Source organism: Pelobates fuscus, chromosome 8 (assembly GCF_036172605.1).
Source record: "Pelobates fuscus isolate aPelFus1 chromosome 8, aPelFus1.pri, whole genome shotgun sequence".
NCBI lineage: Eukaryota > Metazoa > Chordata > Amphibia > Anura > Pelobatidae > Pelobates > Pelobates fuscus.
In genome coordinates, this window is record NC_086324.1 from 149,520,590 (window position 1) to 149,538,388 (window position 17,799).

General features: G+C 40.7%; 1 protein-coding gene across 3 annotated transcripts in view; it reads left to right on the plus strand.

The window, feature by feature from the left end:
• ELFN1 (extracellular leucine rich repeat and fibronectin type III domain containing 1) overlaps positions 1–17,799 on the plus strand; it is a 474,275-nt gene that overhangs the window by 280,229 nt on the left and 176,247 nt on the right. The window lies entirely within an intron of this gene.

Sequence of the window (17,799 nt, forward strand, 5' to 3'; positions counted from 1 at the left end):
CTCTACATTGGCTACAGAAGGACAACTCCCATCACGCTTTGAGATGAAGGTGGGTACACGCATGAAAAGTGCATTTTCACAGCAAGAGGGCGACACATTTTCTGCCTTCACTTTCCCAACCTCACGCAACAACACCCAGCTCTCGAGCCGTTGGCCAATCAAAAGCTTCTTATAATCTTTATATATTAAATAAATAAATAATATAGAAATTCCTAAATATATTTCAATTTTACTGCTCCTCCTATTTTTAACTCTATTGGTTACTTTATTTCACTATCTCTGTGAGCAAATGGCAGGAAAATGCGCCTACCAATGCACTGAAAACTATATACATAATATTATATTATGTAAATATTTTGCAGAACACTGATTCACCCTTTTGGTTTGTCTGATTCATTTTTCTAAATATTTTTTTTCCACTGACAAAATTCAGAAGTGTCAAACTGGCATGTAACCAAGACTCCTCCCATCCTGAAATATTTAAAATTTTCGGATGGAGTGGTTTGGCAAAACAAATCTTTTCACAGTTGTAGTTTCAAGTGTATCTTTTAGCAATGTGTGTCTGGTATACATTTGCCCCTTGTATCTAGTGTACCATTCTGCACAATTTCAGATACTATATCTTTACATATGATATGTTTAGTATCTTTCAATATTCCTTTAAATACTGTATCTTCATTTAATGTATCTAGATTCCCTTCTGCCCACTGAGATTACTTACTAGAAATAACAAGACTTACGGTCGTGGCTTGTAATGTGATTCATTTATAAAAGTGTAAATTTCCATTGAAATCTGCAGTTTTCTTTTAAAATAAAAGGACACACTCTTCAACAAACTGAAGTACTTTAGAGGTATGGCGTGTCCCTTAAAATACTCCTGCCCTAGAGTGTGTATCAATTTATCACTAAATGTGTGTTTGTGCTTGTATAAAACTTGTTACATATCAATGAATACCTGTTGTTCGAACACCTCCCCTGAGGAGTGCACGGTATTGACCCCGAAAAGTATTCAAGTGTATATGTAGGTCTTTCTATCACTTATATGTACATATTACTTTATGTCCAAATAACTGGGATGGGCATTCAAAATGAACTTCTGTAGGGCACAAAAGTGCTTATAAATGTCTTCTACTTCCCAGTTAAGTGCACACATAGTGAAAATGGGCTGTAATATTAAAATCTGCTCTAAGTAAAACTTAATAATTTTATGAAATGTAATTTTAGGTGATGGTTTTGGCTGTAAGAGTAATCAATAAATATATATATATAGTTTGGCACCTTGACAGATGCTGAGTTTTACCACATAGAAACTAAGCTTGTAGATGGCAGACTGCTGACTTTGCAGAAAATTAAAGATATTTTAAAATAATATTTGGCAGTCTACCGCTGATGCAGTGGATATGGAGAAATACAAAAGATTCAATGCCAAAGATTTTAGGATCTTAATCTCCGTAGGTTTACTTAAAGTGCAAAATGAAAAGTATGTTTGTTATATATTTTTTTTAAATATGGAAGATATTATTTGAATAGTTAGAAGACAGTTCATAAAAAGAGTACAAAAAGTTAGATTCGTCCCCTCTCACCTATAATACCATTTTTTGAGGTACCACATACCTCCACTTCCTGTGAATCATTAAATGTGTTTTATCCACTTACTCTTACTCGGTCATGCCGAAATGTCTGTATTGCACTGCATTTTATTTGCTGAGCCTTGCATGGCCACGTTAATGTTAATTAGCTCTGAGACCTGCGAGCCTCATTCATACTGCAACATATGTTGACTTGAGTCATATCTGCATATATTACTCAATAAAGCTTTGATTTCCGCAAAATACACTTACCATTAAAAAAAAAAAAAAGTTAGATTCGTCAAGTTGCGAACAGGGAAGGCAACATGGCGGCCATCTGGAAAACAGAAATTGAAACTCTGAGGGTTACTTATATTCCCCAAACCATCTCTGTATTCTGTTCATCTATTTTGACCTAAAACTTGAAGTTCACTTTAAAATCACTTTGAATTTCCAACAATTCACATAAAACTGCATAGCACTGACTATCTTTTCCAAGTGATATTTAAAGTTAAAAAGACGGCGAAAATCATGTTAAAAAAAAATAGTAAAAAAAGAAATAAATATATCGTAAAATAAATAATAATCGTCAAGAATGGTTTAATTTAAAACACTGTCCAAGTCTGTTCAACTGTCAGTTTGGCTAATTTGCTCAAAAATAAAAAAATTACTTTTAATTCACTGTGACCACCAACAATTCTCAATTTAGTGAATAACCATGATAATCTTTTTAAACAATACCTGTTGTGTTTGTAGCATAAAATCCTTTATCGAAATCTGTCTTTATTATATTTATTGCTCCACTCGTTTTGTTTTTCTTCCAAAATGTGTCTGTTGGAGTTAGTTGTCTGTTAGTCAACTATTAGTTTACACATCATTAATATTCTGAGAATGGTGACAGGAAGTGAAGTGAAAAGGCCGTCATCTCAAATTATTCTTCCTTCGACTATTTCATTATTTATATCTTTAAAAAATCTATTTTAATTATGAAGGTAATTAATAGTAAAAATGCACATCAATATTAATTATCAAGCAAAGTTTTAAATTATTGAGCAAAGGAAAACACTTGTATGTTTTATTTATTAGGTAGATTAAGATAATCAGAAAGGCAGACTGGTTCCTATTGAAGAGTAAATTGTCAAGAATTCAAAATGACTTCAAAATGAATTTAACATTTTAGACAAAAAAAAATGTTGAATTGCAAACATAGCTGATGGAGATTTTGATTCAACATTTTGGTCTAAAGATTCAAGTTGATTCCTGACAATTCACACTTTAGTAAACAACCATTTAAGCGTACATATGCAGGCAGTGGCGTACATATAGGGGTCGCAGGGTTAGCAGCTGCGACAGGGTCCGTCACGCCAGGGGGCCCGGCCGCCCTGCGGAACCCTGTGACCAGGTACCAGCCGCCATGTTTTGTGGCTCCTGGCCCACGCGGCAAACCGCCGGGGCCGCACGTTTAAGGGGTCCATAGAGTGGCCCATGCTGTTAGGGCCACGCGATGGGTATGGATTTCCAGGGGGCCCGGTCAGCGCTGCGGCACTTTAACAGTGGAACCTGGTCCCTGTGATGAGAACACTGCTGGGAGGAAGTGACTGCCCTGATCACTCCTTTCAGTTATCAGAGAGCCACGCTGGAGGAAGGAGAGGGAGTCAACCTGAGCCACCACTGGACCCCAAGCCTCCTGCACCTAAAATGTAGGAAACAGGAGGGTGACTTAAACATTTTGTATATGTGTGTGTGTGTGTCTGTTTGTTTGTATGTATGTGTGTATGTGTTTGTGTGTCTGTCTGTGTGTGTGTGTGTGTATGTGTCTGTATGTGAGTGTGTGTATGCCTGTGTGTGTGTCTGTATGTGTGTGTATGTCTGTCTGTGTGTGTGTGTGTGTGTGTGTGTGTGTCTGTATGTGTGTCTGTATGTGTGTATGTCTGTCAGTGTGTGTGTGTCTGTATGTATGTCTGTCTGTGTGTATGTATGTGTGCATGTGTGTCTGTATGTGTGTGTATGTCTGCCAGTGTGTCTGTATGTATGTGTGTCTGTCTGTGTGTATGTATGTGTGTCTGTATGTGTGTGTGTGTGTGTGTGTCTGTCTGTGTCTGTATGTATGTGTCTCTGTGTATGTATGTTTGTGTTTGTATGTATGTGTGTGTGTCTGTGTGCCTATGTGTGTGTCTACATGTGTATCTGTTTGCAAGTGTGGGGGGAGGGGGTAACGTATGGTAGAGGGACGATAGACGTATGGGAGGAGGGTGGCGGGGGGATTGATGCACGCTGTGGGGGAGGAGGGGGGACAGGGCAATTTTTTTCAATGGTATTCTAAAACACCCAAATCTAATATTGTATTTTTTTCAACTTTGCAACAAAGCTGTCAGATACTATGGATATTTGTATTCTGCATTTGATTGGCTGGAATCTTTGTTCACTGCTAAAAGAAAACCTCTGCTTATATTGCATAACTTTAGCAAGTCCCATCTTTCTGAAAAGTGGGCTCTGAGTTGTCCTGATGTCAAATCGATGCTGTGTGCAGAACTTTGACTACAAATACATTCTAAAAAAAGCAAATGAATATAGGTTCTTAAAAAATGACATTTAGTAAAGAATTGAAGGTTAAGAATGGTGCACTGCACTGATCTGCCTTTTCAATTTATATGTCGGGATAGGAAAAATGTCAATTTCTGCTTTTTACCCTGGTATAAATAAAGCAGAAACTGAAATTTTAATTGGTACAGGGCATCCTTCATAACACCTGAGACTGCCTTTAAAACGGATATGCCGAGGCCATGCATGCTTCAAAAGAACAGAGAGCATCTCATTTATCAAACTCCTGCTGTCTGTCTGCATTACTTCAGAGTTATCCCTCAATAAAACTGTATTGATCCAAAAGGGAGTCGTGTCTGTGGACTGGTGTCTGTTACATCTAACAAGCTTCAGAAATTCCCGTAGACTTTGCACTCCCCGCACATTGCTGACGGTTTGTTAGCATTCCGTTGGAGCAGATATTGAGCAGTTCATGCGAAACAAAACATTATGTCATTAATAGATGCCCTTTTTGTGGGTTTGCATATCATTGTGAAGTAGTCAGCTGCAAGTGTTGCAACACAAGCACCACACGCTAGTCTATGATCTTCTCTGGAGGACCAAACTTATATAGCAGATTGGAAACTCTTTAGAGCATTCTAAAACAGCTTACTCTGTGAATATGTTTTAAAAAGATTTAAACATTATTTTCTTTTCTGTTGCCCCTCATTTCCTCTTGTCAGTCGACCAGGAAAACCATTTGTGCACTGTTAGGTTGTGGTCTAGCTTTGGTACAAAGTATGTGTGTGAGTGTGGGTCTGAGTCCTAAAACACAAAGCAGAGCTCCGTTTCCTCTGATCTCATGTTCATCTACTAGAGATGTCACTGAAAAGTCTTCTTCCAATTTACTTTTTTTGAGGCCCCTAGCAATGGCATATGACAACTCTACCAGAGTTTACGTATGAGAGAAAGTTGAGAAAGTCATCAATACATCTATTCGAAAGCAAAGAACATCCCCTCAGGCATTTCTCTACATGTCCTAAACCACAAGTGGAATACTAGAATATTGGGTGAACTTTATCAAAGTTTTCTGTTCTAACAAGTGGAACTAAAAGTTGGTCCATCACCATGGAAACCAGTGGAAGCAGCTAGCACATGCCACTGGTGATTCCGCAGCTTTTATATTTTTGCACCTCATTTTGGAACATCAGACTTTGATAAACCCACCCTCAATGATCAATATTTATTTATTAGTTATTGGGGGTGCTTTTTCAGCTAGTTTTTTTTTTTGTATATATATAAGAAATCAAATTAATCAATAAACAACCAGTCTTAAACGGACACTATAGTCACCTGAACAACTACAGCTTAATGTAGTTGTTCAGGTATGATCTATAGCTCCCTGCAGGCAATCTGATGTAAACACTTACTGTTTACATTGATTGATAGGAATACCTCCCGTGGCCGTCACTCAAACGGCCACCAGAGGGACTTCCTATCATGCAGGGCCCTAAAAAGGCCCTGTGCACGTCAATACGTCTGACGTGTGCAGGAGAGAGAAGGCACTGTGTGCGCGCCTTCTCTCTCCAGCCTGTCAGCAGAGGAGGGGGGTGGGCAAAGACCGCGAGCTGAGCTGTCAGTCAGCTCAGCTCGCGGACGCGCACACCGGTAGTGCGCTCAGGACTTCAGAGTGCGGCATGAATGCCGCCCTCTGAAGTATGTGCGCATGTGTGGCGAAGCCGCACATGCGCACAAGGGAGCAATGACTCTTCCAAATGGAAGCGTCTGATTGCTCCCTGCTCGCGCCCGCCTATTTCGTAATTTTTACAAAATAGGGGGCGCGGCTTCACGAGGCTCCCGGCGCTGGAACCAGGTGAGTAAAGACTCTGCCTGGAGAGTCCCTTTAACCCCTTAAGGACACATGACATGTGTGACATGTCATGATTCCCTTTTATTCCAGAAGTGTGGTCCTTAAGGGGTTAAGGACTATGTCAGCTATAATTCCTAAATAGGTTATGATTTTCTTTGATTTTACTTTTGAAAATACAGTAGGAGAAGTTCATCCAACTTATACAATTTTCCACTCATTAATATCTCCACATTCTCTTGTAAGTAATAATGGTGCATTAAACTCCAAAGCAGTCACACTTATTGAAATCTGAATTATTGCATTAAAAGGGACATTTACTTGCTATCATATTTCTTACCAAATAATGCCATTTATTATTTTCTGGAAAAAAGAGAAGAAAAAGAAAAAAAAATCTGAGATCCCCCCTAGGTACAAAAGTAATTTCTTCATTTTAAATGACTATTTCAAGCTGTGACAGAAAATATTTCTTGTATTATAAAATACTTCAATTTCAGGTTCTCTCTTACATTTGATGTGATCACATTTATACCAGGAATTTAACACTGTGGGGTCTAGTTAAAGCAGTCTGGTTGCAAAATTCACTAGATTGGGCCCATTATAAAAATTCAAGTGGAAGTGTGTTGAAGATTTTAATGTTTCATTCAACAATTGATATTGTTAAAAATCTAGATTCTCTTTGCGACTGGAAAAATAAAATTACCTTTGTGGATGGACCCAAGTCTACATGAAGATGATTGCATCTTTCACATGGTTTTATAAGAAAGTGGGCTCAAGTGCTATCATTTTATTGCCCTTCACTACCTAGTGAAGCAGTGCTCCTCAACCCTCTCCTCAAGGGTAATCATTAAATCCTGGACTGTTAGGTGTGTCTTGAGGAGAGGGTTGAGGAGCACCGTAGTGAAGCATAGGTTAACATAACCTAGTACTTAATAGCCTTTAAAGGGCAAAACAGCAATGTCATGTTAGATCGCTACTCAGGGATACCAAATGAATAAATATAGTTCTAGGGCTTTCTTTTTCTTATCTATTCCTTTATACTTTGCAAGAATAGGGGAGATTTTAAAGAACATACAGTGAATAGGAAACTAAAATGGTCAAATTACCTACTTTGGGGTATTTGCTAAGGTTCTGCTGGGATTTTTGGAACGTAGTATGAAGCTAAGTTTAGCTTTAAAAAAAAGTCTGCTCCTGAAAGGTGGACCTCTAGATTGTAAGCTCCTTGAGCAGGGCCCTCATCAACCTACTGTTCTTGTCAAACTTATGGCAGTTTGACAAATCATTAATGTTAAACTTATATTATTGTAAAGCACTGCAGAATTAGTTGGTGCTATATAGATGGCAATAATAGTAGTAGATGTGACAAATTATTTGCTATAGAAAAATGGTGCATTCTCACTGATGATGAGATGAGCAATGCATTAAAGGACCACTATAGTGCCAGGAAAACATACTCGTTGGGGTCCTCCTCCCGCCGGGCTGGATGGAGAGGAAGGGGTTAAACTTACCTCTTTCTCCAGCGCCGGGCGGGGAGCTCTCCTCCTGCTCTCCTCCTTCTCTCCGCCTCCTCTCCTCCTCTTCGGCTGAATGAGCATGCGCGGCAAGAAGCACGCGCGCATTCAGCCAGTCTCATAGGAAAGCATTTACAATGCTTTCCTATGGACGCTGGGGTCTTCTCACTGTGATTTTCACAGTGAGAAGCACGCAAGCGTCTCTAGCGGCTGTCAATGAGACAGCCACAAGAGGCTGGATTAACCCTAATATAAACATAGCAGTTTCTCGGAAACTGCTATGTTTGTAGAAAAAAGGGTTAATCCTAGAGGGACCAGGCACCCAGACCACTTCATTAAGCTGAAGTGGTCTGGGTGCCTATAGTGGTCCTTTAATGTCTTCGTCATTAAATTATGTAATGTTTTGAAGTAAAGGCATTGAAAGTAGATTTAAAATGTACCAGCATCAGACATGCCTGTGACATAGACAGATTGCACAACGACATCCGATAAACAGAGAACTTCAGTGCAAATGATGTATGGGTGTTAATAGACACTAGCGCGTTATCGGGTAGGCTAACAAACAGATTTCTAAAAGTTCCAAAGAATATAAACATTACTCTATATCAGTGGTTGCCAGCCCAGTCCTCAAGTACCCCCTAACAGTCCAGGATTTAAGGATTATTCAATTGTTTTTGGTTAAAAAAAAAATCACTTTAGACACGACAGGGTAGTCCCTAAATCCTGGACTGGTAGGGGGTACTTGAGGACTGGGTTGGGAAACCCTGCTCTATATGGTTATAAGAAAAGGTAAGAATTCAGCGCTAATTAACAACAATTAGTAGGGGTAGGCAGCAACCCAAATGAAGGAGAACCCCTCAATTCCTCTAATAGATAGACAGAGATAGCAAAAATATAAAGTAGGGATGCGCCAAATAAGGATAGATATTCCAGTAAAATTTCACTAGGATACTAGTGAATAATCAGGAATACTTAATAGGGTATGATTTCTTGGTAGAGGTAGGTACGTCTGGTGTTGATCGCTCGGTATATGAAAACAGACGAAAGGTAGAGGCAATCAATGGTGCACTATGTCTAAAATTCAGGTTGCAATAGATAATATAAGTAGTGAACTCACATTTGGGAGAGCTATGGCCAGCTCTGGTGTGGATAGCGTACAGCGGTATAATCCCCGCTTGTGGGATATGTAGGGGAGGGGTCTCCGTCAACACCGTCTGGTAATCCAAAACTCGGAAAGAGGATAGAAAGCAGCAATAGTGCTCTCAATTGCGATGGGATTAGTGTGCAATAGATAGAGAAAGGTAGATAACTCACATTTGAGAGAGCTATGGCCAGCTCTAGTGTGAATAGTGTACAGCGGTATAATCCCCGCTTGTGGGATATGCAGCGGAAGTGCGTCCGTCAACACCGTCTGGTAGTCCAAAGCTCCAAGAGAGAAAGGTAAAAGGCAACAATAGTGCTCTCAATTGTGATGGAGTAAGAGAGTAAAATAGAAGATAAAATAATACTCACAAAGATAGAGCAGAGGTACTGCTCAATGGATAAGCGTTGGTGGTATGATCCCCACCTGGGATTTCTTGGAGTACTGGAACAGTAAAAATGCCAGTGGAAGTCAAAGTAACCAGGAACATTTAAAATGCCAGGAGTAAGTAAAAGAGTTTAAAGTGCAAAGAGAGAGTGCAATAAAAAGAGGATTGGTACAGTAAAGTAGCCAAAAAACTTTTATTGTTCTAAAATACACAGTAAAATACCAGAGTAAATAACCATAAACGCGTTTCACCATAAGTGGCTTCTTCAGAATGGGATAAAAATGGTAACCTGGCAGGGGATGTTTAAATAGGGCTGAAATTATTGAAAAATTGCGCCAAAATGGTAATTGGCCAATCAGAAAACGTTTAGTAAATAGCAAATAGAAATACATATGAGAGTGTGAGTACATATAAAATCATGTATTGTAAAAACGAAGGGTTTGGCAGCATATATCTGAAAAAAATGAATAGTATGGGTCACATGACGCGGATTTCGTGGTCCGCAATGTAGTATGGGAAATGTAGTATTAATACGCCCGCCGGCATGATGTAGAGAGGCGTGGTGCATACTGAACGAGGTGGGAGTGGCTGATCGCGTCATGCGATCGGTCTGGTTCCGTCAGCCATGATGCGGCTGGTGGAACATGCCGAGGGAGGGAGGACAGAGGGCCAACCACGCACTGGGCATGCATGGTTAGAGGGGAGTGGCTAAGCGAGCAAGTGCCGAACCTCTACATAGAGGATATCGGCATAAGAGTAGTAAAGGTGTGGAGCCACTGGGGGAGGGGGGGGAAGAGGGGTAGAGGCATATAGTAATGAATGGTTTACACAATAAAAAAATATACACACAATACAATACAATATATGTGTGCAATAAAGGGATATACATAGGAAATGCATGGTTTTGGAGGATATTAGTACAAGGATAGTTAGTATAGAACATAATTACAGACATAGTAGATAAGGGCAATAGGGTGCACATGAATAGTAAAAATAGGGTCTGTAGTAAATGAGAAATGTATATAATTAGATAAAATTGAACAGATCAAAATCTACATTTAAGCCAGATGGGGTGAGGGTTTTTAAGTTGAAAACCCATTCCATCTCAGCTTTTCCAAGTATATTCTTAATGTTTCCGCCCTCCATGGAATTACACATTTTTTAATACCAAAACACTTGAGGAGTTTTGTGTCATTGTTATGTGTGCAGAAATGCTTAGAGACTTTTAGAAAATTAGGCATCTAAATAACTAAAGTTATTGCAACCTACACATATGTCTAAATGCATTCCCAAATCTCTCTCTACTGCTTGCAGTTATCAAACATCACTTGCACAATGAGACATGCAGGCTCTTGTACAGTGCGAGTATAATAGTTCGTTTTTCATTGTGTAGCAGAATTGAAGTGTAGAGTTTAAAACCCATATTTGTTATGCTTCAACTTTTTTTACTGTTTATACTTTGCCATGTTGTCTATAACCACTTGGGTTAGTCTACAACATAAATAAATAAAATATAATTAAATTACGGTAAGTTCTGATGTTTTTTTTTTTTTGCTGGATACAAAGGGCTTTACGGAGTAAGCGGTGAATTGTGATAAATAGACAAGGGCATTTAACGGCTGATAAAAAAAATATCTCCATCTATTTTTGTTTTTGTTGCGATTCCAAGCAGTGAGCAAGCTAAGATAGCTTTGTCCTACTTTTCGACTTACAAAACTACACAAATGACATTATAATGATGTCTGAAAAGCAGGTGATCCAAATTTCAATTCTTGCAATACCATTGAGCCTGCATTATGTAATAAAGTAACACATATGATCAGATTACATCATTAAATTGCACATTTTCAGGCTTCATCACCTCTCCTAACTGCATCAAGCCTGTCGGGAGCTCCCAAGAGCCTTCTTTATTGTCTGATGCTAGGGTCTGTCGAAAACATAGCTTGACTGAGTTGCGCAAATTAGTAATGTGTAGATGCTAAATACATCTCTGAGATATCAGTCATTGCCATTAGCATTCCTTAAATGGAACGCTAACAGACGGAACCTCATTTCCAGTTATGCACAGCATTCAACCCTTTGAGCAAATATCTACAAAGTGAGCTTTAGTTTCTTAGCGCAGTGGTTGTGGTCAGAACTGTAAATATGTCTCTCTTTGCACCTGAATATTTATGCATTATGATCAACAAATAAAAAAAAAACATTTTGCAAAAATACAATGGTGGCTCAGTTGTATCAATGTACTTTAGCACTGGGGAGGGTTTATTCTGGGCACAGCAAAAAAAAATGTCTGTATGTGCTAACAAATTTAATTTCCAAACATCTCTCTCGGGTTAAATAAAACTAGAATGCGGGTGAGATAGCTTGGTGGATTTATGGACCAAATGCAGAACCAGTTTAAACCTCAAAATTTTCCGACGTTCGTCAGGGCAAACGCAGCCTTTCATCTTCATGACATTGAGATTCAAATAATATCTATATATTTAGACATATTTGAAAATGTTATTTTAATGTGTAAACATACATTGATATTTTGATCTATTGAATTATTGTAATATCCCAACGCTCTATCAAATCTGCCTCTGTGCCCAAAGCTCCCACCCAATCAAATGTTAATAATATGGTGGGGAGCTACTGTGGTTAGAATTTATGGGTTAAGAAGAGGTTGGTTATAAACTTAGGCACGTGTCAGGGGTAGGCAAGCCTCTGCATTCCAGATGTGGACTACATCTCCCCTGCTGCGTTTGCCAGCATTATGGCGGTAAGAGCATTATGGGAGATTTGGTCCATAACATCTGGAGTGCAGAAGGTTGCCTACCCACAGTATGGTGTAAGGTTAAACTTAGGAAGGTTGGCTTTTATAAAGAATGAATACTTGGTTAAAGATACAATTGGGGAGTAGATGAGTAGGCTGGTTATGATTAGTGGGTCACCTATTGTGTATAACAAATGGGTCACTTTTGGAGTGTAGAATTAATGTTAAGCACCAGGATAGTAAGTAACTGTTGGGTGAAGGGTAGGTGATTAATGTTAGGGGGTGGCCTTGGTGAGTTGGGGTGTTCAAATATCTATTTAAAACATTTTTTTTAATCATTACCACAATGGAACATAAAAAAGACATTACCTCTCCACTGCCAGAGGGAAGATTGACAGGTTTCTCTGATGGAATTAAACAACATTTTTTTTTTTTCTCTGCGTGGCGGAAAAAAAAGTCTTCTCCTGTTGCTGTAAATCCGCCAGCACTGACAAGGAAGTAGGAAGGCAATAGTGCATTTTATATAGTTTGTGGTTCAGCACCAATGAAATTTTAACATGGATATAAAATAAATGGTTCAGAAAATAAAAATGCAACTGAGAAAATGAATTCGGAGAAAGAGTAGCCTATACAAAATGGAAGTGCTCGGATTTAAAGGAGATAGACTCACCAGTCACCTAGTTGTAGCTGCCCTAGTGGAGGTTTGGCAATGTAGCCAATACATCTTAATAAGCACTGGATAACTCAGACCTCTCAATTGTCCCGATTTCAGTAGAACAGTCCCTGTGTTAGATTCCATAGAAACATAGAATGTGACGGCCGATAAGAACCATTCGGCCCATCTAGTCTGCCCAATTTTCTAAATACTTTCATTAGTCCCTGGTCTTATCTTATTGTTAGGATAGCCTTATGCCTATCCCACGCATGCTTAAACTCCTTTACTGTGTTAACCTCTACCACTTCAGCTGGAAAGCTATTCCATACATCCACTACCCTCTCAGTAAAGTAATACTTCTTGATATTATTTTTAAACCTTTGCCCCTCTAATTTAAGACTATGTCCTCTTGTTGTGGTAGTTTTTCTTCTTTTAAATATAGTCTCCTCCTTTACTGTGTTAACCTCTACCACTTCAGCTGGAAGGCTATTCCATGCATCCACTACCCTCTCAGTAAAGTAATACTTCCTGATATTATTTTTAAACCTTTGTCCCTCTAATTTAAGACTATGTCCTCTTGTTGTGGTAGTTTTTCTTCTTTTAAATATAGTCTCCTCCTTTACTGTGTTGATTCCCTTTATGTATTTAAATGTTTCTCTCATATCCCCCTGTCTCGTCTTTCCTCCAAGCTATACATGTTGTGATCCTTGTCTGTAGATAGCACGGTCCTCTAGGGCAAAAACATGCACAGTCCTTTGGCTTTTATATAATCCAGGCAACTTTATTGTAAATCCACACAGGAGACAGCAGTAAATGAAAATATAAATCCCTTTAAACAAAAACCTAGCTCGTCTGAGCACTAACTAATATCAGGTTCCCTATCTCTCAGGGGTTAAACTAAACAAAACAATATTGGTTTCACCAACCTAGAGTCTTTGTCTGCTCTCAGCACTCCAGTGCGCTAAGCCAGCCTTGACTGCTTCTTCTCAGCACTCCTAGTGCTCCAAGCCAGCACTCCCAGTGCCTAGTCTCCTTGATTCTCTTACTGGAGAGAACACCCTCTCTCCTACCTGCTTCCTGAGAGGAAGCCAGCAATCCCCCTCCACCTTCCTAGCAGGGAGTGGTTTATTCCCACTGCTACAGCTGATCATCTCCAGCTGAGCAGTGGCCTGGAGACAGTCCAAAAACCCTGGCCTGGATCTATGTCTCCCATGAAAACCACTAAACTGTGGAGTGGAGCATTGGCCCTCCCTTCTCTCCAAATACTCCACCCCAGGGGCCCATAACTAAACAACGCTTTGTGTTGTACAAAACACAAACTACATATACTCCCCCTGGGGTTAAATGGCTTCTCTGCCTTCACTTTATCACATATCCTCCTCCCCAGCTCAGACCCATCGGGTCGAGCGGCCTTAGAACACCAACCGTGAACATTCATGTCACCTAGGCCTGTACCAGCCCTGACTTGCTCCTCAGTTACAGGAAGTGGCCTATTGTAGATGGCTGCTACCTTGCTCCCTTGTAGTTTAAGGAACCTCCACCCAAGTGGATAACCCAAATAGTTAGCTTCCTCAAATCCTAGATAACACTTGTTAGCGGTCAAACCGGCAGCCCTTACATTATGCACAATTAACTGGACCTTCATCAGGTGTGCTTCACAGTCCACCCTGTGAATCACCACATCACCAAGGTGGGCAGCTGCATACTCTCTGTGGTGCCAAAGTATCCTTTTCACCATATGCAGAAATAGGGCCGGTGCACCACGCAACCTGAATGGCCATACTTTATGTTGTAATAATCCCTCGGTAGTAGAAAGCGCTGTCCTTACCTTTGCTTTCTCTGTCAGGGGAACCTGCCAATACCTTATGACCAGGTCCAAGGTACTCAGATACCTGGCCTTACTTATACGCTCTTGCGTTTGAGCTGAATGTACTACAGGGCATTTAACATTTACAACCTCAGTGACAAACTCTACCTCTGCCTTGGGGTATGTGCGGGTGTCACCATGTGTACATACAATATTAAACATTTGTCTTATATCACATTTCTCTGGCTGAAGCAGAACACTTTTCAAAGTAGCCTCGCTCCCTGAATCAATTAGTGCTTGTGCACAATTCCCTTCCACCATCACCACTTTTAACTGTGCTGTAACATCACCACCAGTCGCCATACACATCTTTAAGCAGGTCAATACAATCCTATGCAGAGCCCTTAATACTATGTCACATTGTATTGTCTCTTCACTCTCAGGACTGTTATATGTAATATGTCCTTGCAGGTGGCAGTTGAAGCATCTGAGCTTTTTCTCAGTCTGGTCTCGTAGCCATAATGGGACTTTTGGGTACACTCTACCATCATATTTATATTGTCCCAGGCTCAGTATCAGGTTTTCTCCTTTCTTTCCAGTTTCCCCGCTAATATGGTTGTTAGCGGATCTAGGCTGAAGTTCAATACGGTGTGGCTCCTTAGCAGCCAAGTTCCGCTCAATCATCATCATCTGCTTCCACATCCGCAGCTTCTGATTTGATAATCTCTCAACGTCGGAGTAACTTTCAAGCGCAAACTTTACAAAGGCTTGGTGTGTAATTAGCCTCTTTCTATCAGCTAAAGGCTTGTCAGGGTCTGCAGATATTTGGTCATATTGGTAAGCCTGCATCTTCTGGAAATGGCGGATAAGACTCTGCTTTCGAATCTTCAGCTGGGTCCACTTTTCATCCCACTGCCACACAAGCCACAAGTCATTAATGTTAAGTTCTGGTTCCACATATTCTTTTCTGTAGAATGCAATAAAGGGGACCCCAAAATGCTGATTCCTCATGAAATTTAGGGCCTCTCTGATCTTCTGTATAGTGCTTGGACCCTTCCTGCTGAAGGTGGCTCCAACTTGTCCATGTTCCAGGTAGTCCGTGCTTTTCTGTTGAGATATTGTTGGTGTTGCAAAAGTATTTCTATATATCCAGTCAGCTTCTTCTTCAAGCTCATCATCTTCATCGCCTGCCTCATCAGGTGATTGTTGGAAAGAGACTTCTACATCGTATGGATTTTCCAACATTCTCAATACCCGCTGTACCACGCTGAAATCTCCCTTCTCAGCTGCATCAATTGCGTTTTGAGCAATATAATTTCTGAGCACAAATGCCGGATTGTTAGAGTCCATTATTTTCACACGTTCAGCCACAAATGTATCATTATCCCCAGTAGTTGCTTGGTCTTTTGACAACCGAGTGCTGTACTTGTGAAGCCATTCTTCCCAGAGTGCACGGTTATTACTCAGTAGCTGGTCTTCACTGGACTCTTGCAGTTTATTGTAGCGTTCGATACGATTAAGCTCCTTATATATGTTGGCTTTTGTTCCATTCAAAGCAAATAACTGAGGGTTACTCTGCGCTAACATCAGCATCACCGACAGTTGTCTTGGATCCATTTTGGGTTTGAACACCACCTTTAACTCGTCCAAGTTACTTTCAAAAGCTGAATTTTCCAGGTGCTCAACCTCTTCTGTCACCAGCTCATCCTTCACTGGAACAAGTCCCTCCATGAAGGGCTCCACAATACCCTCCATCAGTTCTGCTTGCTCGGCCTTGAGTGGCCACCTCCCAATGTCAGCAATGCTTTCCTCTGGGCTGTCTGGCGGTCTCCCTGCTCCCTCAGGGGTGTACAGAGACGCAGTTATGGCCTCTCGCTGGGTCATGACAGCCCCGGTATCAAACAGCCAGTCAGGCATTCCGAGCTCCGCCTTTAATTCCATGGCTGTGTCCCCAGAATCTGCCAGCTGTTCCAGGTAGTCAGTGCACCCAGGCCTTGTAGCAGCAGCAGGTGTCTCAGAAATATTTAATTCTGCTATGCCAATGTCATCTACATTGTCACTTTCGACTTGGTTGGGCTTAGGTGCAGACATACCCATCTTGTCACGACAGCTTGGTTCTGTAACTGTCGCTCTCTCTTGACTTAGATCAGAAGCAGCTACTTTGCCTTTCTTATTTTGACTTCGTTTTGCCACTACTTCTCTGCCTTGCTTTTCTCTGCCAAACTGTCCAACAGCTGGTTGCACTTTTTGGGTAGCCTCTTCTACTAAACAGTGCACAGTATTTTTTAGCTCAACTGGGGTGCTTTGCTTCTCTCTATTAAGCTCAGCTCCTTCGCTGTTGTCTTCTCTGATTCCCCAAGTCAGTCTGCTTCTCATGCCTTTAACTTGTTCACTTGGGTGAACATCAGCGGCTTCTGCTTCATTTTTCTTTCCCTGGCTGTATCCACTAGCTTCACTTGCACCTTCCGGGTGGGTTTTGCTTACGACCAACACTTGGCCTTGCGTACATTTATTTCTCATCTTTGCAGTTTTCTTTAGGACGTTTCTGCATGCTTTGGTCTTATCACCTTTACATGGTGTATTTTTACTTGTCTCATGCTTTATAGCACAAACCGACTTTACACTGCTGGCCTCAGTCACAGTCTTTCTTTCTCCTTTTGTTGCCTTGGGAAGATTTCTCAGTACCTTTCTGTTTCCAAATGCCTTTCCAGCTTTCTCTTGAAACATGCAAGATTCAGTGTCTGAGCTTGAAAATGTTTTAGTTTCCAACTCTTTTTCTAAGACTTCATCTGTTGTGATGTCACTCAGAGCAAGTTTGAGGCTTTCACGTGAAGCTGCAATGTTTTGATTTTCATATAAACACTTGTCAACTTCAGTAATCAGGTTGTCTTGTTCTCCCTTCGGAGTCCTCTGACCTTTCTTACTTTGGCGCATGTCATCAGTGTCACCATCACTGCCTCTTGACAATTCCGCTTTTTCCTTTAGTTTTGCTGGTCTCATTGCTACCTTTTTTTCTTTTGATTTTTGTTCCTTGGAGGATCCAGCTGCCTTTTCACTCTCTTCCACGTTATCACTACTTTCAGGCTCAGTTATATCCTTCTTGCCTTCTAATTCCTGTTCTCTCTCTTCTGCGTGTTTCTCAACATCACGCTTTGCTTCCTCCATGCTTTTCAGCTTGCTAAAGACTTCTTCTACTGCCTCTGTTATCTTATGCAGGATGTCAGTAGCTTGGTTACGGGGTCCCTTGTCCCCACGCTCCCTGCAGGGGGCAATCTGCAAATCCTCAGTAAGGGCAGCTCTATGCTCCTGCTGAGCGTCCCTCAGGTTCTTAACCTGTGCAGCCAGGAAACTGTTTGTGCCTTGTTGTTTAGCGGTTGCCTGTACCAGAGCCTTCAGCAGGTCCTCCATTATAGCACCACGCAGGTAACAGTCTTAAAGGTACAGTGTTTTTTTATTCGATTAGCAGGTCTGCCAAAATAAAAGTCCTCAATAAGCAGACCAACGGATGACTGGCACACCCACAGACCCTGAATGTGCTACTGTGCCCGCATTCTCCACCATATTGTGATCCTTGTCTGTAGATAGCA